The sequence below is a fragment of the Patella vulgata genome, chromosome 2, assembly GCF_932274485.2.
Source record: "Patella vulgata chromosome 2, xgPatVulg1.2, whole genome shotgun sequence".
NCBI classification, from domain to species: domain Eukaryota; kingdom Metazoa; phylum Mollusca; class Gastropoda; family Patellidae; genus Patella; species Patella vulgata.
Genome location: NC_065880.2, coordinates 43,029,541 through 43,045,429, shown reverse-complemented (window position 1 = coordinate 43,045,429; position 15,889 = coordinate 43,029,541). Strand labels below are relative to the sequence as shown.

The window sequence follows — 15,889 nt, the reverse complement described above, 5'->3', positions numbered from 1 at the left end:
TTAAAACATGGCTAATCGCAGTCTGTGAGAGCAATAGTTAAGGCCCGGTCCCATTGCACTTACGGATGCAAAGAGGATGTAAAACGGGGAAAAAACGTGCCCTCCGTTTGAAAACGCCATGCATCCGTTGTGTACTCATTGCATACGTGTTTCATACGCTCTATCCATCAGGCATCCGTTCACTTTGATTTCATCCGCGCAAAAAGTTTTGAGCTGCACAAAACTTTTATAACGGATGAACTTTCTGCCGTGTACGATGTAAATGCGCGACATATACGAGCACCAAACGTTCCATGTTCGTTATCATCCGTTAAACGTCCACTGTATCCTCTCTGCATCCTCTGGGTATCCTCGCAACTCACATCCGCTCTAGCTGAAAACGGAAAGAGGGAGGAAAGATAAGGTACATGGAACGTCTATACATCGTTAGTAGCACGGAAATAGAAAGAATGTAAGCGTATGCATCTCGTATATAATGTTTTCAAAACGGACAAAGCGTTTGTATCTTGGATGTATCTGGTATATTGAAGGATGTCTGGAGTTTGCCTAACCCCTTCGGAGCTGTCATCCACTTACATCCGCTTTCATCCGCTAGGCTTCCGATGAACAATTTTGTCCATATCTGGAGCGGATGAAAACGGATGGAGCCACCCCGAAAGTTTGCTCGTCCGCTGTGTCCTTTTTGCATACGTTTTGTGTCCATCGGCCACTGGGACTGGGCCTTAAATCGCAGCGTGTGTGGGTAGGTTTAGTCAAGCCTGCGATATACTATGCGACAACTAGTTAAGATAAAGAGAATGTCGTTACGTAGTGAACATGGGAGTGTATTAGATCGCCTTTACTCCGGATGACCTCATTATTTTTCGTTACAGCGATCAGCTAGAAAAATGCACTTTTCATGAATAACGAACACGTCTCTCCCTCTATTTGTCTTCCTTAGCTCCGATGGTGCAGAAAAGTGAGGTGTCAACCCCCATTTTATTTCAGAATTATGGATATTCATGAAACTGCAAGAAAAGGCTTCCAACAGGTAGGAGAGAGTACGATTGTGAGCCATTCTGTGATATTGTAAATCATAACAAAACCCGCATTGTCGTGGTGATAGTATTGATTATTTTGTTCATTCACATAGATTGGTGCAGTTATTTGCGTACTAGAATTTGGTCATTTAAAGCGGGAATTTCATATTTTATAAGAAAGTCAAAACATAATTATTTCTGTCTTTTGCTCAATAGGTTTTCAACTCACTATTATACGACCATTTTCATTATTTCCCACCCTTAAAAATCATTGACACAGGAAATAATAATACAATTACCTCCCTTGTTTTCCTATTGCCTCCATGCATTAGCTACCTTCAAACGTTGGAATTTGAAGTTGAAAATGATATTTTTGCCAATTTCTCAGCTGGCAGTAGTGAATTATAGGATTATTCTTTAACAAGGCAGGACGATTTATGATTGATACCATCTATTTTAAGGCTTTATTTTAATAAATTTTAAAAATATATCTTAAAAATATGAAATTGCAGCTTTAAAGTGCGTATGGCTATATTCTTTGGAACCTTAACATAGACGAAAATATGTCTAAAAGCACATATTAATGTAATGTGAATGTATCTAAAATGATGTATATGCAACATATAATTTTTTTATTGTAATTTCTAATCAATTAAGTTCGGTGAAATACATTAATAGTCCAAATCGAAAGGCAGTCATTTACTCCTGCTTAGTCCGTTATACGCGTTTGTTTATTATGTAGAACCATGGGTCTTTTGTCAGACGAGGAAAGCGGGCCTCCAAATCCGGTCGCCACATCCTACGTATGACCCATGCACTCTCCTCTTACTACCAGGGGCGGATTGGGGCCGGGAACCGGCCCGGGCTCCCGTGTCGGAGCGGCCCCTTTTACTGACTGCGGAGCTCGGACGGGGGGTCCGGGGGCTCTCCCCCTGGAAAATTTTGAAAAATTAACCCCAAATATACGATTTGGTGGCATATCTGATTATAATCTCTGCCAAATATTGGAGTTACGAACCATCGGCAGACGTTTCTGGCGTATCCCCACAAACAGGGTGCAGGTGACTTAATAATTAGTAAATTTGCTGGCGACAGTTTCGGGTGAATCCGATGAAATTTTCGGACGAAATTCCGAATCCCCATTGCAAGATTGCGAATTCCGGCCTACATCCAGCACACCCGGCCCAGAAAGCCTATTATACCAGCCCATCCACACATGATCATCATCGTTCCATGGCCAGACCAATACATCCCCCCCCCCCCTATAATGTTCAGCAGAAAAAGGGTTTTTTAGACAAATTGGACAAAATTATTTTTTTCATTTTGTGTTCGACCGGCCCTTCGGGTGATCGCCCGATGGCCCAATCCGCCCCTGCCTACTACATATCTGAATAGCCTTGTGATTGTCTAGCATTTGTAATTCTCTTCTTTGGGTTCCCCCTTGTGATGCAGAACGGAGGGCCTGACAAGTACAGCTGTCTAGTCGTTCGCATGGGGTGAAAACCGAGGTCCCGTGTACACATTGGCGTGCACGTAAAAGATCCCTTGACAGTTGGAATTCGATATAAGAGTAGGCCGTACTGCCGCTGTCCGGGCAAAATTTCCCCCATAACACACTATATGGTGTAAGCACGTCTTCATTATCCCAGTTTGGAGCAGAACAGTAGGACGTTAAACCCCATTTCATTCATTCATTCCCCTTTAATCGCGCAAGACCTGCAATAGGGTAAACCAAATGATAAACAGTTATTCTGATTATCCGTCAATTAGGACAAAATCATCTCGCAATTACGACAAACAAAATTAGCTCCTAATTACGACATACAGGATAATTTTAAACTAGCTGTCTGTCGTAATGAGAGCATGAAAATAATGAGAGCACGATATTAATGAGAGCATGGTATATTAATTAGAACATGGTTTGTGAATGATATTAATGAGGGTTGGGGGGAATGGAGACCTCTTTAACGTCGCTTTCTGTTTTAACGAGAACGTGAAAATAATGAAAGTATGACACTGATGAGAATACGTATGTAATTAATGAACGATATTAATGAGATCAAGGAGCGATTGAGAGCATTTTATTACGAAATCATGAAATAAATGCGTCTATTCCGACACATTACCAGTCGCATTAATTTCAATATTCATCTTTTTTCTGTAACATAAAATAAATATACGGCGTCGGCCTAGCTACCCGGTAAATCAGTAAATATGTAACTGCATTGTGACCGTAAAATTATCTGGTAATTACGAGTTAATTATGTTGTAATTACTAGCTACTGATGTCGTACTCTAATAAATTACCATATATTTATACAGGGGTCAGCATATGATGCGTACAGACCAAGCTATTCTGATGAGACTATAGACTTTGTATTAGATGTGGTAAGAGAAGTGGAAATACTATCTCAGCAAGGTTAGTGTGTATACTATTATAGCCCCACAGATTAGAAACATTTTCTAAATACAAGGGTAAATTCAACTCTTACATTCACGATGAGCAGCTATTTTCGTTTTAACAGCTGATTGGCTAGCGAGCAAAGCATACAAGCCAATGGAAGCCTATAATACGAATTATAACCAATGTAAATGTCGCGCATTATTAACATGTTGGTTAAATGTAGGGGGTTGGGTGGTCTAGTGATTTAACACGTGCGCGTGAAATCACAAGGTCTGTCATTGAGTCAAATGGCGTGGTTGCGAATTCCCGCTTGCACGTTACAAGGAGTAGGGTCGCCTCTCCACCCTCATGCGGTTTCTCCATTTTCTCCGGTTTCCTCCCACATCTAAAGACCCCTACGCGCAAGCGAATGATTTGAAATAAAATTGATCCATATGACCTAGTTTGTGTCGAGTGGACGTTAAATCACACTTAAATATAACTTCTCGACACGAGTGTTAAAGTAGCTAAGTCTGTAAATCAATATCATCCAAAGTCTTACACGTTGAAAACACTAATTATTTGTCAATTCAAATCAACATTGATGTTGTTATCTTGCTGGGAAAAGGTAGGCTTCTGATATTCAATATTTAAGACAAAATAAACATTTTACCATTGGTACACGAATCGTGTACCATAGTGCGTTTCATTGTCATTTGTAACAAGTGACCAGAAAGAACGAGGCTAAACATATTCCACAACTCATGTCAAACGGCGACGGCTTAACTTATCTGGAGAGCATGCGCAATAGACTGGAATAACCAGACGCCAGAAATTTCTTTTCGGTTGAGACTCATGCCGTATTTCGCTGGACATAACTGATTTGAAATTAGAGTCAAAACGGAAACAATTGAATGTAAATCAGTTCATATACGATCAGATTGCATTATTATATGCGTTGCGATCCATTTGGGTCAATTTCTAGGTCCCAAATATATTAGCGATTTAGCTCCTTTAACGTTTGATACACATTTTAATTCTGACTATAAATTCGTTCTCTTAGAGACATGGTCTACCAAGAACTATAGCAATGAGAACAGAGTTGTAATGCAAATTCTAATCTATGCTAATTTATTTAATTTGTATTCAGAAAATAATATCAAATATGATATAATTGAACTTGGAGACGGAACTGACATATTTAGTAGATAAAAAATCAAGTAATGCAAGTTGTAATGCAAATTTTAATCTCATGCTAATTTATTTATTAATTTGTGTTCAGAAAATAATATCAAGTATGATATAGTTGAACTTGGAGCGGGAACTGGTAAATTTAGTAGAAAACTATTAAGTAAAATAGTAAGTAGTCTACTTTATTGGAATTGTTATGTAAATTACATGCATACATATAGTAAATAGTAAGTAGTCTACTGTTATTGGAATTGTTATGTAAATTACATACTATACATATGATATTTCAATGGCGACGATCCAATACAAATAGAGTACACTGTGTAGCACCATGGGTCTTTTGTCAGACGTGGAAAGCGGTCCACATACTAATACCGGTCGCGCGCGCATATCCTACGTATGACCCATGCATCATCGTTTCTTACTCCATATCTTAGTAGCCTTGTTAGTTAAGACGCTTGTCTTACCAGGAAGAACAATGCAACAGTTCGTTTTAACATTTTATATACCTGTTACAGTATACAGATATTACGTTCAGATCTTTAGTCATACATGTCTTATCACATCTCCTCGAAAGGCCCTTTTCCTGCACAGCCCATGTACATTACAATCATTTAAATATTTAATGGTTTTCAAAGATCTCTTATTCAACTTTTATAGTTAGAGTCGAAACATTAATTGTGGTTTCCTGCAATTATAGGTTCAGACCAAGTTTAGAAACCAAGAGGATTCAAAGTTACTCAACACTGACGATAAGGGTTAGCGCCGTTAGGATATATATGGGAGTGAGTCCCGCCTCTCTTTACTCACTCACACTGTATATACCAGCTCCCGAAATAAACGTCTGTTGTTCTTAAAAGTATTATTTTCCTCAAGATACGTCTAAACTACACTATTTCTATTTTGATATTTTAATTGTCTTATTGTAATATTTTAATTGTCTTATATTTTATGTATATTACTTTATATTTGAGGAGCAAATAGAATAGTCTCTAATATTAAGCATACAATGTTGGTGTACATTTTAAAGACTACATAATTAGTGTATGCGTTAATAATGAAATCTTTGTTTCATTAATAATATCCACGAGCGTATTGGGTGACATACAAACGATGTACAATGTTCCAAGTAGAACTCTACATCTCACCCAGCTCTAATGGATTATATAGATTACATCTAGAATTAATAATGTAAATATTCTGCAAATATTACACGCACGCCTGCATGCTCCGTATAAAGGACTTTGCGTGTAAATGGTAATCTCTCCAGAATCCAATGAAATCTGCTCCTAAAAGAGCAGTCTCTTTTATAGGACCCATATTGGTATTGGCCCTTGAAGTCTATCACGCTCAGATATGTGCAATTACTGATTTGATAGGATGGTAAGCCAGATGATGCAATAGGAAAATTTCCAATCACGTGTGATCTGGTGATATTTTGTTGACACATAGAACCAATTAGTTTTAGTTCTATAACTCTTTTTATGTGTCAACCTGTCACTCATATTTGAGTGCATTAGATACGACTTCTATACAATGTGTTAACTAAATTACTTATTAAAGATATAATATAATGCCATCATTAATTAAACATACATTATGCAAGAGCTAAATCTGCCTATTGCAAGTCTTTATTTAAGCTTCAGATGTTATAGAAATTATTAATTAGACTTTTATTTACACGACAAGCTTAAAATCAACTCTGTAGACCCACGGATGGCTTGAATACGGTTTGGATTTAAAGAGCCTCGTCCATTTAAAATTAAATCAATAAATGGCGGACCAAGCTATCGTTTACCGTTACTCGCTGATGTCACAACCGGAAACTGGTGATGAAAAGCCTGCCAAGCGAGGCTACCATAGCCATTGAGCATGTTACTTGATAACCGAGAATACGTGGATGGAGTTATCGTTTGTCAATCAAACGATCGCCAATTCTCATAGACGGTGAAGACAGAATTGATGCCTATTTCTAGTCCAAACTTCCAACAGTGACAATTCCGTTCAAAACAAAGTAATTTGACTGAAATTTTCAACATTTCTTTTTTTATCATCTATTTTTGAATTATTATAGCAAGAATGGCCATCCTTTTATAAAACTCTTAACTAATGTATCTTTAAAAAAGCAAAAATTCTACAATAATGCTACAAATGTAGTGTTAAACACAATAGGCTATAGTTCAAGATTCAACTCATTATAGCCATCGGTCCAATACAATAATCAAACTTGAAAGGTGAAATACTGGGTTATGTCAAATGTGGGTCACAACTACTAGAAAATGAGTAAAAAGTCCATCCGGTAAAAAGAATAATGGGCTTGAATAGGACTTCCTACGAATTAAATCACATATTTAGATACAATCTCTAATAGGCATCTTAAGTTGAACAAAAAGATCAAACACGCATGGACTTAATTTATTCCGTCTTGCAATCATACAGTATTCACAAAAGTTTTCAAGTCCACGATTAGAAGATGAGCATCCACGCATGTGTCCTCGTTGTACACCATTTAAACACGCGCACGCACCCACCCACTCACCCATATGTACATGTGGATGACATGCAATAATCTTACTCTCTTAATATAATGCAGATATTTTGAGTATGCTTCGTTTGTATCAGACACCAGTGCCAATAGGTAACCTTAATTGTGTTTGTCTCAATGTTATAAACTTTTAAAAGCTTTTATTATTTAAGCAAGATTTGTTTATTTCTCGTTTGTCTAAAATAGATGATTATTTTGTTTAGAAGCAAGAGAGGTTTCTGGCTACTGAGCCATTAGAGGGATTTCTGGAAACTTTGAAGGCACAAAGCCCTGGTGTGGAATCCCTACAGTGTGCTGCAAATGATATCCCATTGCCAGATAAGTCTGTGAAGGTTTGTAATTCACTGAATGATATTCTTATTTTAAAGCGCACACGCGCGTTAATGTGATCGTATATTGTCATCACCGCCGCTGCCCGCCCGTACATGCGTGTACTCAGTCTACAGAACTGAATTATTTACGGATTGTCATTAAAGTAGCTAAGTCTCTAACTCAATATCATCCAAAATCTTCAACATTGAAAACACGATTTATTTGTCAAATTAAATCAACATTCATGTTGTGATCTTACCGGGAAAAGATGGGCTTTTGGTATCCAATATTTAAGACAAAATAAACATTTTACCATTGGTACACGAATCGTGTACCATAATGCGCTTCAGCCCCAGTTGTATCAAGAGACTCGAGGGACGAGGCTAGACACATTGCACCAAATCAAACAGCGTATGTAGACTGGAATAACCAGACGCTAGAAATTTGCACTCGCTTGAGACTGCTGGCTTATTTCGCCGAACATAACTGATTTGAAATTGGAGTAAAAACGGAAACCATTGAATGTAAATCAGTTTATATACATTCATATTACAGTATTATAAATTTGCTGAAATAGGTATGACCCCTGGCTGTTAACAACTGTGTTGGTTACTCACTCTACAGAGTTTTATTTTTACAGAATGTTCGTCTGTGGTAGATTTCGAAAAAGTCATTTTGTATTAGTTTTCCTTATTTTCCGTCAAAAATGACACTATAGTATTTGAAATATTACGCAGTACTTGTATGGAACAGAAAAGACCAAGACTTTCCGTGGGTCAATGAATTTTGCAAGAAGATACACAGTTATAAAGGAGACAATCCACCACCTCAGTATGCTGATATGAAATGGAAGGAAGTTTTTCATCAAGTCAGATCTATTCAATATGTACAAGATTACAGATTGCAAGGTGTCAGATTTGAGGTAATATATATTCAGACATTATAACTATTACTCGTGATTCCCACTGGAATTAATGGCAAGGACCCGAATTCGTATTTAATCGAATGTTGTAGCACTACTAAGCGTAAATGCAATATGATCCAGTCGGGGAAAAGCTGGATGTAGTGATATGTTATTCAATTAATGTTAGTGGGAAGATTGTGTATATAAGAGTGGGTCTATATCAACAGAATCAATATATTATTGGCATTGGAGAGTCGCAAAATTTGTTAGGGAGCAGGATTTATATTACAAACGTTATCTTACCTTTTAGTGTGTGAGTAGGCCATCGGTTCTCCACTACTTGGCTATCCTTTGTAAACTTTGGAAGAAACAATCAAGTACTCGGTTTGGTCACAATCTCGGTACTACACGTGATATTCCATGTTTATACCAAAGTACTAGCAAGACCAAGCTCTGTAGAGATCTAATATAATAAATTTCATTTCAATATATTTTTTTCTTTTAAAGGGTCCAATAGATTTTGTGTTAAATAATGCTTGTTCAATAAGCTACATAACCAACTTGGAGGATGACAAGAAAACACTTGCAAGAGAGGAACTAAAGAAAATACTTTTAAAACACCATAAAGAGAGTGCAACAATAGTTGTACCTCATTATACCAGATTATATCTCTACAAAAAAATAAACTGATTTTAAAATACCCTTGACAATGTGTTGTGTTTTGCAAAAACGGTAGCATACCCATAGTTTAAAACAACCCTGCACGAAGTTGGTGATTGTACATTTACGTCTTGGTTCAGACCGTACATTAGGTTCCCCGATGACTTACACTGTCTCCGTGTTTTGTCACATTTGAGTCTGTCTTTCAGTTGGGTGTGGTGCGGTCCTCCTGCAAAGACTGTGAAATACCAAATATTACGTTTATTACCGAAAACATCCAATCTGTCATTTTGTCAGTCCGTCAACCTGAATGAATCATTTTCCCGGACTTCTTTCGGTAATGCTCATCGATCATGATGTGGAATTTCACCCGATGGCCGAGATTTAAATGGATTAGAGCACTCGCGAGATTTTAAACTTTAACGATAAAATGGGTGATCTAGACTCACTCTCGGTTGTCAATGTACGCTACATCTTAAAACACTCACTACTTCGCTCAGAATAAAGCAATGTGAATAAAATTTTCAATATACATGTATCCAGTTTTCATTATCTAGTTTTGAACTAAAGAACGACCGGTTCTTTATCTTAATCTTACATATGCATCTTTTAGCTACTTTTAGAGTAATTGCGGACTTACAAAACATTTCCAATTATTGTTCTTTTATGCTCCAGTGTACAGCGTTTTAAAGATTTTATTTTGAACGATAAAGGAAATGCAGTGTTAATTCAATACTCTGAGAATGGTTGATTATATGTTACCCCATGATGTAGGTGCAGTGAACATTGCACATATAAAATGGATATTACACATATGAAATGGACAATGCACATACATAATGGGCATTACATATATAAAATGGACAATATACATACAAAAATGGCCAATGCACATAAGAAAAATTGATAACTATCAATAGTTAAACATGAATTCACTTGAATTTTGAATACCCCCCCCCCCCCCACACACACACACACACACACACACACACACAACCCACCCGAACAACCCACTCTGCCCAACTCACATAAAAATGAAATGAAATGGGATTTAACGTCCTACTGTTCAGCCATACAGTGTGCTATGGCCTATTCTTATATTGAATTCCAACTGCCAAGGGATCTTTTCCGCGCATGCCAATGTATACACGGGACCTCGGTTTCGTCCCATCCCGACGACTAGACAGATGTCCTTGCCAGGCCCTCCGTCCTGCACCACTGACAAGAGAAACCACGTCAGAAAATCCCGATGAACTTTCTCGGCCAATGCAGGGATCGAACACCCGACCTTCAGGCTAGCGAGCCAGCGTCTTACCCACTTAACCACCTTGGCCACACAACACAACACAACACACGAGAAACAAACCCGAAACAAACCCAAACCAACAAACATGTATATGTATTTTAAGTTATTGTATGGAGTCTGCATACAATTGCGCAATTGCCACTCTGCACACAGGGAACTACTGTATCTACTTTGAGGATAGATCTCTACCCGGAATGGCAGTATGCTATGTAGTCTTGTGGTCGTTTTAGTGTTTAACATCTTACCAGGGCCTAAAATAAGGTTAAATTCTCAGAGCACGGATTTAGAGTCGACCGCCCGCGAGCGCCGCAGGCGCGAAACGCGCCGGCGGGTGGTCTGGCACTCCCGCCCTCCAGAAAATTTTGAAAATTGAGAGCTTGAAACCGACATCTGTGGACTATTCTGGTGCAGTTTACATAGGAATTTATTTTGTCGCGAGCAGCTTTTTTCGCATGAAAACTAAGCACTAGGAAGACAACACATCACTTTCGTTACGATAATACAGAACTGTAAGTCCATTCGAGCTCCGGTTTCCCATCCATATTTCAATACTTAAAATCGCAGATAACACCGAAAATACGTGAAAATAAGTCAAAAACAAACTTTTTCAAAGTGAAAGTGAAATGACGGTCAAGGTCGCAGCGGAGCGGACTGGATACCAAGCCTACTGAAAAACCTGACTAGTATGCTGATGCGGCTGGCGCTCACTCGACTCATCCGAGGTAGTCGCGAGTGAGCGCCAGGTGATCTGATCTGATCTGTGCAACTGACCACACCACAAGAACACAAGAAGAAACACCCAATTAGGGGTCAGGAGGCATCGCTGACTACACTTTTTTAGAGCACTACACCATTTTTCTGAGCACGGTTTTCTTATTTTCGAAGCACGGATTTTTCATTTCGAGGCACGTTCGTGCTCCAAGGCACGTTATTTTAGGCCCTGCATCTTACATACACACACAGACTAAATAAACATTTCGATTGTATTAAAAATGAACTTGGGTTTAACGTCCTACTTTTCTGCTCCGACTGGGCTAATGAAGACGGACATACGCCATGCAGTGTGCTATGAGGTCAATTTTGCCCGGACAGAGGCACTACGGTCTACTCTTACATCGAATTCAAACTGCCAGGGGTTCTTTAACGTACGCCCATGTATACACGGGACCTCGGTTTTTCGTCCCACCCGAACGACTGTACAGTACTTTGTCCCTTCTCAAGCCTTCTGCCCTACACCACTTACAAGGGACCACGTCAGAAAATCCCTCGTCTTACGCAGGGATCGAACACGGGACCCCCAGTTTAGCGAGCCAACGTCCTACTAACCGAGACACTCGATTGTATTAAAAGTAAATAAAAGAAGTCAAAATGAATACTCCTCAATTTTCTCGAAGTATACATTATAGCCTATGTTTCCGACTGAAATCGTCAATTTAGGAATTAAACATACATTATTGAGCTAAATCTGCGTATTGTAAGTCTTTATTTAGGCTTCAGATGTTCTAGAAATTATTAATTAGACCTTTATTTACATGACAAGCTCAAAATCAACTCTGTAGACCCTCGGATGGCTTGGATAGAGCTTGGATTTAAACTGTCGTCCATTTAAAATTAAATCAATAAATGGCTAACCAAGATAACGTTTACCGTTAGTCGCTGACGTCGCTACCGGAAACTGGTGATGAAAGGCCTGCCAGGCGAGAGTACCATTGCCATTGAGAATGTTAATTGATAATCGAGAATATGTGGGTGGAGTTATCGTCTGTCAATCAAACAATCGGAAATTCTTGTAGACGGTGCAGACATAGTTGATGCCTATTTCTAGTCCAAACTTCCAACAGTGACAACTCCGTTCAAAATAAAGTAATTTGACTGAAATTTTCAATATTTTCTTTTTTATCATCTATTTGTGAATTATTATAGCAAGAATAGCCAACTCTTTATTAAACTCTTAACTAATGTATCTTTAAGATGTCGGTCAATTAGTTTCAGAGGAATATTTGTCTGGGTGATAGAGACTATTAGTTTCGTCTGTTCAAACATCAGTATGATATACAGTAATGCGGTTCTCATCCGTTTTACATCTTTCATACACACAAAGACTAATCAAACATTTTCGATTTTATTAATTTTAAGAAGGCAGAATAAATACTTCTCAAGTTTCTCGAAGGAAGGGCCTACATATTAAGTTTAAATCGTCGGTTTAGGAATTAAAGTGTCGGTCACTTATTAGTTTCGTCTATTCTCAAGCGGAGGTTATTGAAGACAGAGTAACAACTTTCGTATGTGTAATTGTAAGCCTTGTTATTCCACATGCTCATATACCGTCTAAATGTTTGAGTAAGTTCAGTTTGATAACATAAAGACGCTAATTGAATTCCGATATTTTCCAGAGTTATTTCCGAGGTAGACATTTTAGTTGGAAAGCGCTAGACTTGGTATTCGCGATGATCGAGGAATCTGATAGGCTCTCAACCTGGGTGAATGCCCAATCGAAATTAGTGCCGAAATATCCAGGGTATTAAGTGAAGGCCTTGATAAGATATACGGAGTTAAAGCGAGATCAAGCCTTCTATTGAAGATGCCGGAACATGTAGGAGCTAAAACGCTAACATTTGGGACCTAGAAATTGACAAAAGTGGGTCGCAACGCATATAATACGGTAGTATGAATGTATAAAACTGATTTACATTCATTGTGTTCCGTTTTTACTCCAATTTCAAATCAGTTATGTTCGGCGAAATAAGCCAGCAGTCTCAAGCGAGTGCAAATTTCTAGCGTCTGGTTATTCCAGTCTATATACGCCGTTTGATTTGGTGCAATGTGTCTAGCCTCGTCCCTCGAGTCTCTTGATACAACTGGGGCTGAAGCGCATTATGGTACACGATTCGTGTACCAATGGTAAAATGTTTATTTTGTCTTAAATATTGGATATCAAAAGCCCACCTTTTTCCGGTAAGATCACAACATGAATGTTGATTTAATTTGACAAATAAATCGTGTTTTCAATGTTGAAGATTTTGGATGATATTGAGTTAGAGACTTAGCTACTTTAAGTCAAACCTTAAAATATTTATTTACTATACCTGACCTTGTGAAACCTCGTTATGGGATTTTCACCTTAGTGAAAGGAAAACGTCATTTAGTTTCCGTAATTTACGAAACTATCTAATTGTTTACTTTTTATTACAGGGAACCATAGAATATTTGTTGGATCTGCTTTCGACATACAGCTATATAAAGTCTATGGAAACAGATGAGAAATCGAGAGTTCTCTCGGAATTTAGACAAATAATAGAGAAATATCACTCTAACAGTTCTTATGTTAATTTACCTAATTACTTCCATGTGATTTGTTACAAGAAAATTATGAAATAAACCGTAAAAATAAAACACTATCTTGCAAGACTAAACGCAAATACTTTACTAAATGGGCCCCTTCTCCCCACACACTCTGATACTTTTAGACATTCTAATTACCTTATTAGAATGCTTGATCTCGCTTTAACTCTTGTTTTATCAAGGCCATCACGTTATATTTTTCCTCGCTAATTTCGATTGGTCATTCACCCAACTCCCGACCTCTCAGATTCGTCCATAGAAAATATCATCGCGAATACCAAGTCTCACACTTTCCAACTGAAATGTCTAGCTCTTGCAAATTTCAAGGTTCGTACAAAGTTGCTTTTCCGCTATGATTATGCCATGGCCCATTTCACATCTTAGTCCAAGCCAGCAGTTCTTTATAATTTACTTATCTGTTCTTTCATAATGCTAGTAAGGTTGTTTTTCTTTCGGTTCAGAGTGGAACAATTTGACTGAAATTTTCAGCATATTCTATTTACGTCATCTATTTGTTAAATGTTATAGCGAGACTTATCAACTCTTTACTCAATCTCTCATAATGCCTCTTTAATACAAACCGTATGTAAAATATAAGATAATCCCAAGTATCAAATGATATGTTCCCAGTCCTCAGATCATGCCCTACCTTGACTATAAATTTTAATGTTTCTGCAGATAAATTCTGGGATGGGTTAAGGATCCAAAATTGGAGAGTTACGCATTAAATCTTCTGGGATATAAATTATCCGTCCTGGTATTAATCTATTTGGGGTATACCCGGTAGAGCAACACTAGCTAACTGGGCTAAATAAACATCCTCATCGGCTTGCGTAGTTCCCATTTAACAGCGGAAAACATTCATTAAAGTACGAAATATTGGAAGACAGACATATGAGGTAATATTATATAATTCTAACTTGGTGTATTTTTTAGCAGATCACATGAAGAAATAGATTCATTACCAGCTGCCTATGCATTTATGGTAATATGATTGCATTCCGCCTACTTGGTGAATTGAAACACCAAAATCAAAATATATTTTTTACCCTGGTGGGATTTAGGCAAAGAACATAAAACAACTAAATGAGCTCAAACCAAATTATGTCTAGTCTTTTTATTTATATATGGACAAGAGACTACGTATAATTGCTTAATGACATCATGATTTAGCAATACAATATTAGCTTAGGCACTAGGATAATTTGGAATGACTGTCTTTGTCTTTTCTATATAATAGGGTGAGAAAGTTCTTTAAATAAACATTTCGATTGTATTAAAAATGAACTTGGGTTTAACGTCCTACTTTTCTGCTCCGGCTGGGCTAATGAAGACGGACATACGCCATGCAGTGTGCTATGAGGTCAATTTTGCCCGGACAGAGGCACTACGGTCTACTCTTACATCGAATTCAAACTGCCAGGGGTTCTTTAACGTACGCCCATGTATACACGGGACCTCGGTTTTTCGTCCCACCCGAACGACTGTACAGTACTTTGTCCCTTCTCAAGCCTTCTGCCCTACACCACTTACAAGGGACCACGTCAGAAAATCCCTCGTCTTACGCAGGGATCGAACACGGGACCCCCAGTTTAGCGAGCCAACGTCCTACTAACCGAGACACTCGATTGTATTAAAAGTAAATAAAAGAAGTCAAAATGAATACTCCTCAATTTTCTCGAAGTATACATTATAGCCTATGTTTCCGACTGAAATCGTCAATTTAGGAATTAAACATACATTATTGAGCTAAATCTGCGTATTGTAAGTCTTTATTTAGGCTTCAGATGTTCTAGAAATTATTAATTAGACCTTTATTTACATGACAAGCTCAAAATCAACTCTGTAGACCCTCGGATGGCTTGGATAGAGCTTGGATTTAATCTGTCGTCCATTTAAAATTAAATCAATAAATGGCTAACCAAGATAACGTTTTCCGTTAGTCGCTGACGTCGCTACCGGAAACTGGTGATGAAAGGCCAGCCAGGCGAGAGTACCATTGCCATTGAGAATGTTAATTGATAATCGAGAATATGTGGGTGGAGTTATCGTCTGTCAATCAAACAATCGGAAATTCTTGTAGACGGTGCAGACATAGTTGATGCCTATTTCTACCTTCTAGTCCAAACTTCCAACAGTGACAACTCCGTTCAAAATAAAGTAATTTGACTGAAATTTTCAATATTTTCTTTTTTATCATCTATTTGTGAATTATTATAGCAAGAAT

The 15,889-nt window shown here is 37.9% G+C and overlaps 2 long non-coding RNA genes across 2 annotated transcripts; both read left to right on the top strand.

The window, feature by feature from the left end:
- Positions 1–838: 838 nt before the first annotated feature.
- On the top strand, positions 839–8,037 carry LOC126811401 (uncharacterized). Its single transcript, XR_008786040.1, has 4 exons — positions 839–1,030; positions 3,342–3,438; positions 4,685–4,761; positions 7,342–8,037. It is a non-coding gene; the product is annotated as an uncharacterized LOC126811401 (long non-coding RNA).
- A 154-nt stretch (positions 8,038–8,191) lies between these two features.
- LOC126811399 (uncharacterized) lies at positions 8,192–9,056 on the top strand. Its single transcript, XR_007675588.2, has 2 exons — positions 8,192–8,372; positions 8,862–9,056. It is a non-coding gene; the product is annotated as an uncharacterized LOC126811399 (long non-coding RNA).
- The last annotated feature ends 6,833 nt before the right edge of the window (positions 9,057–15,889 follow it).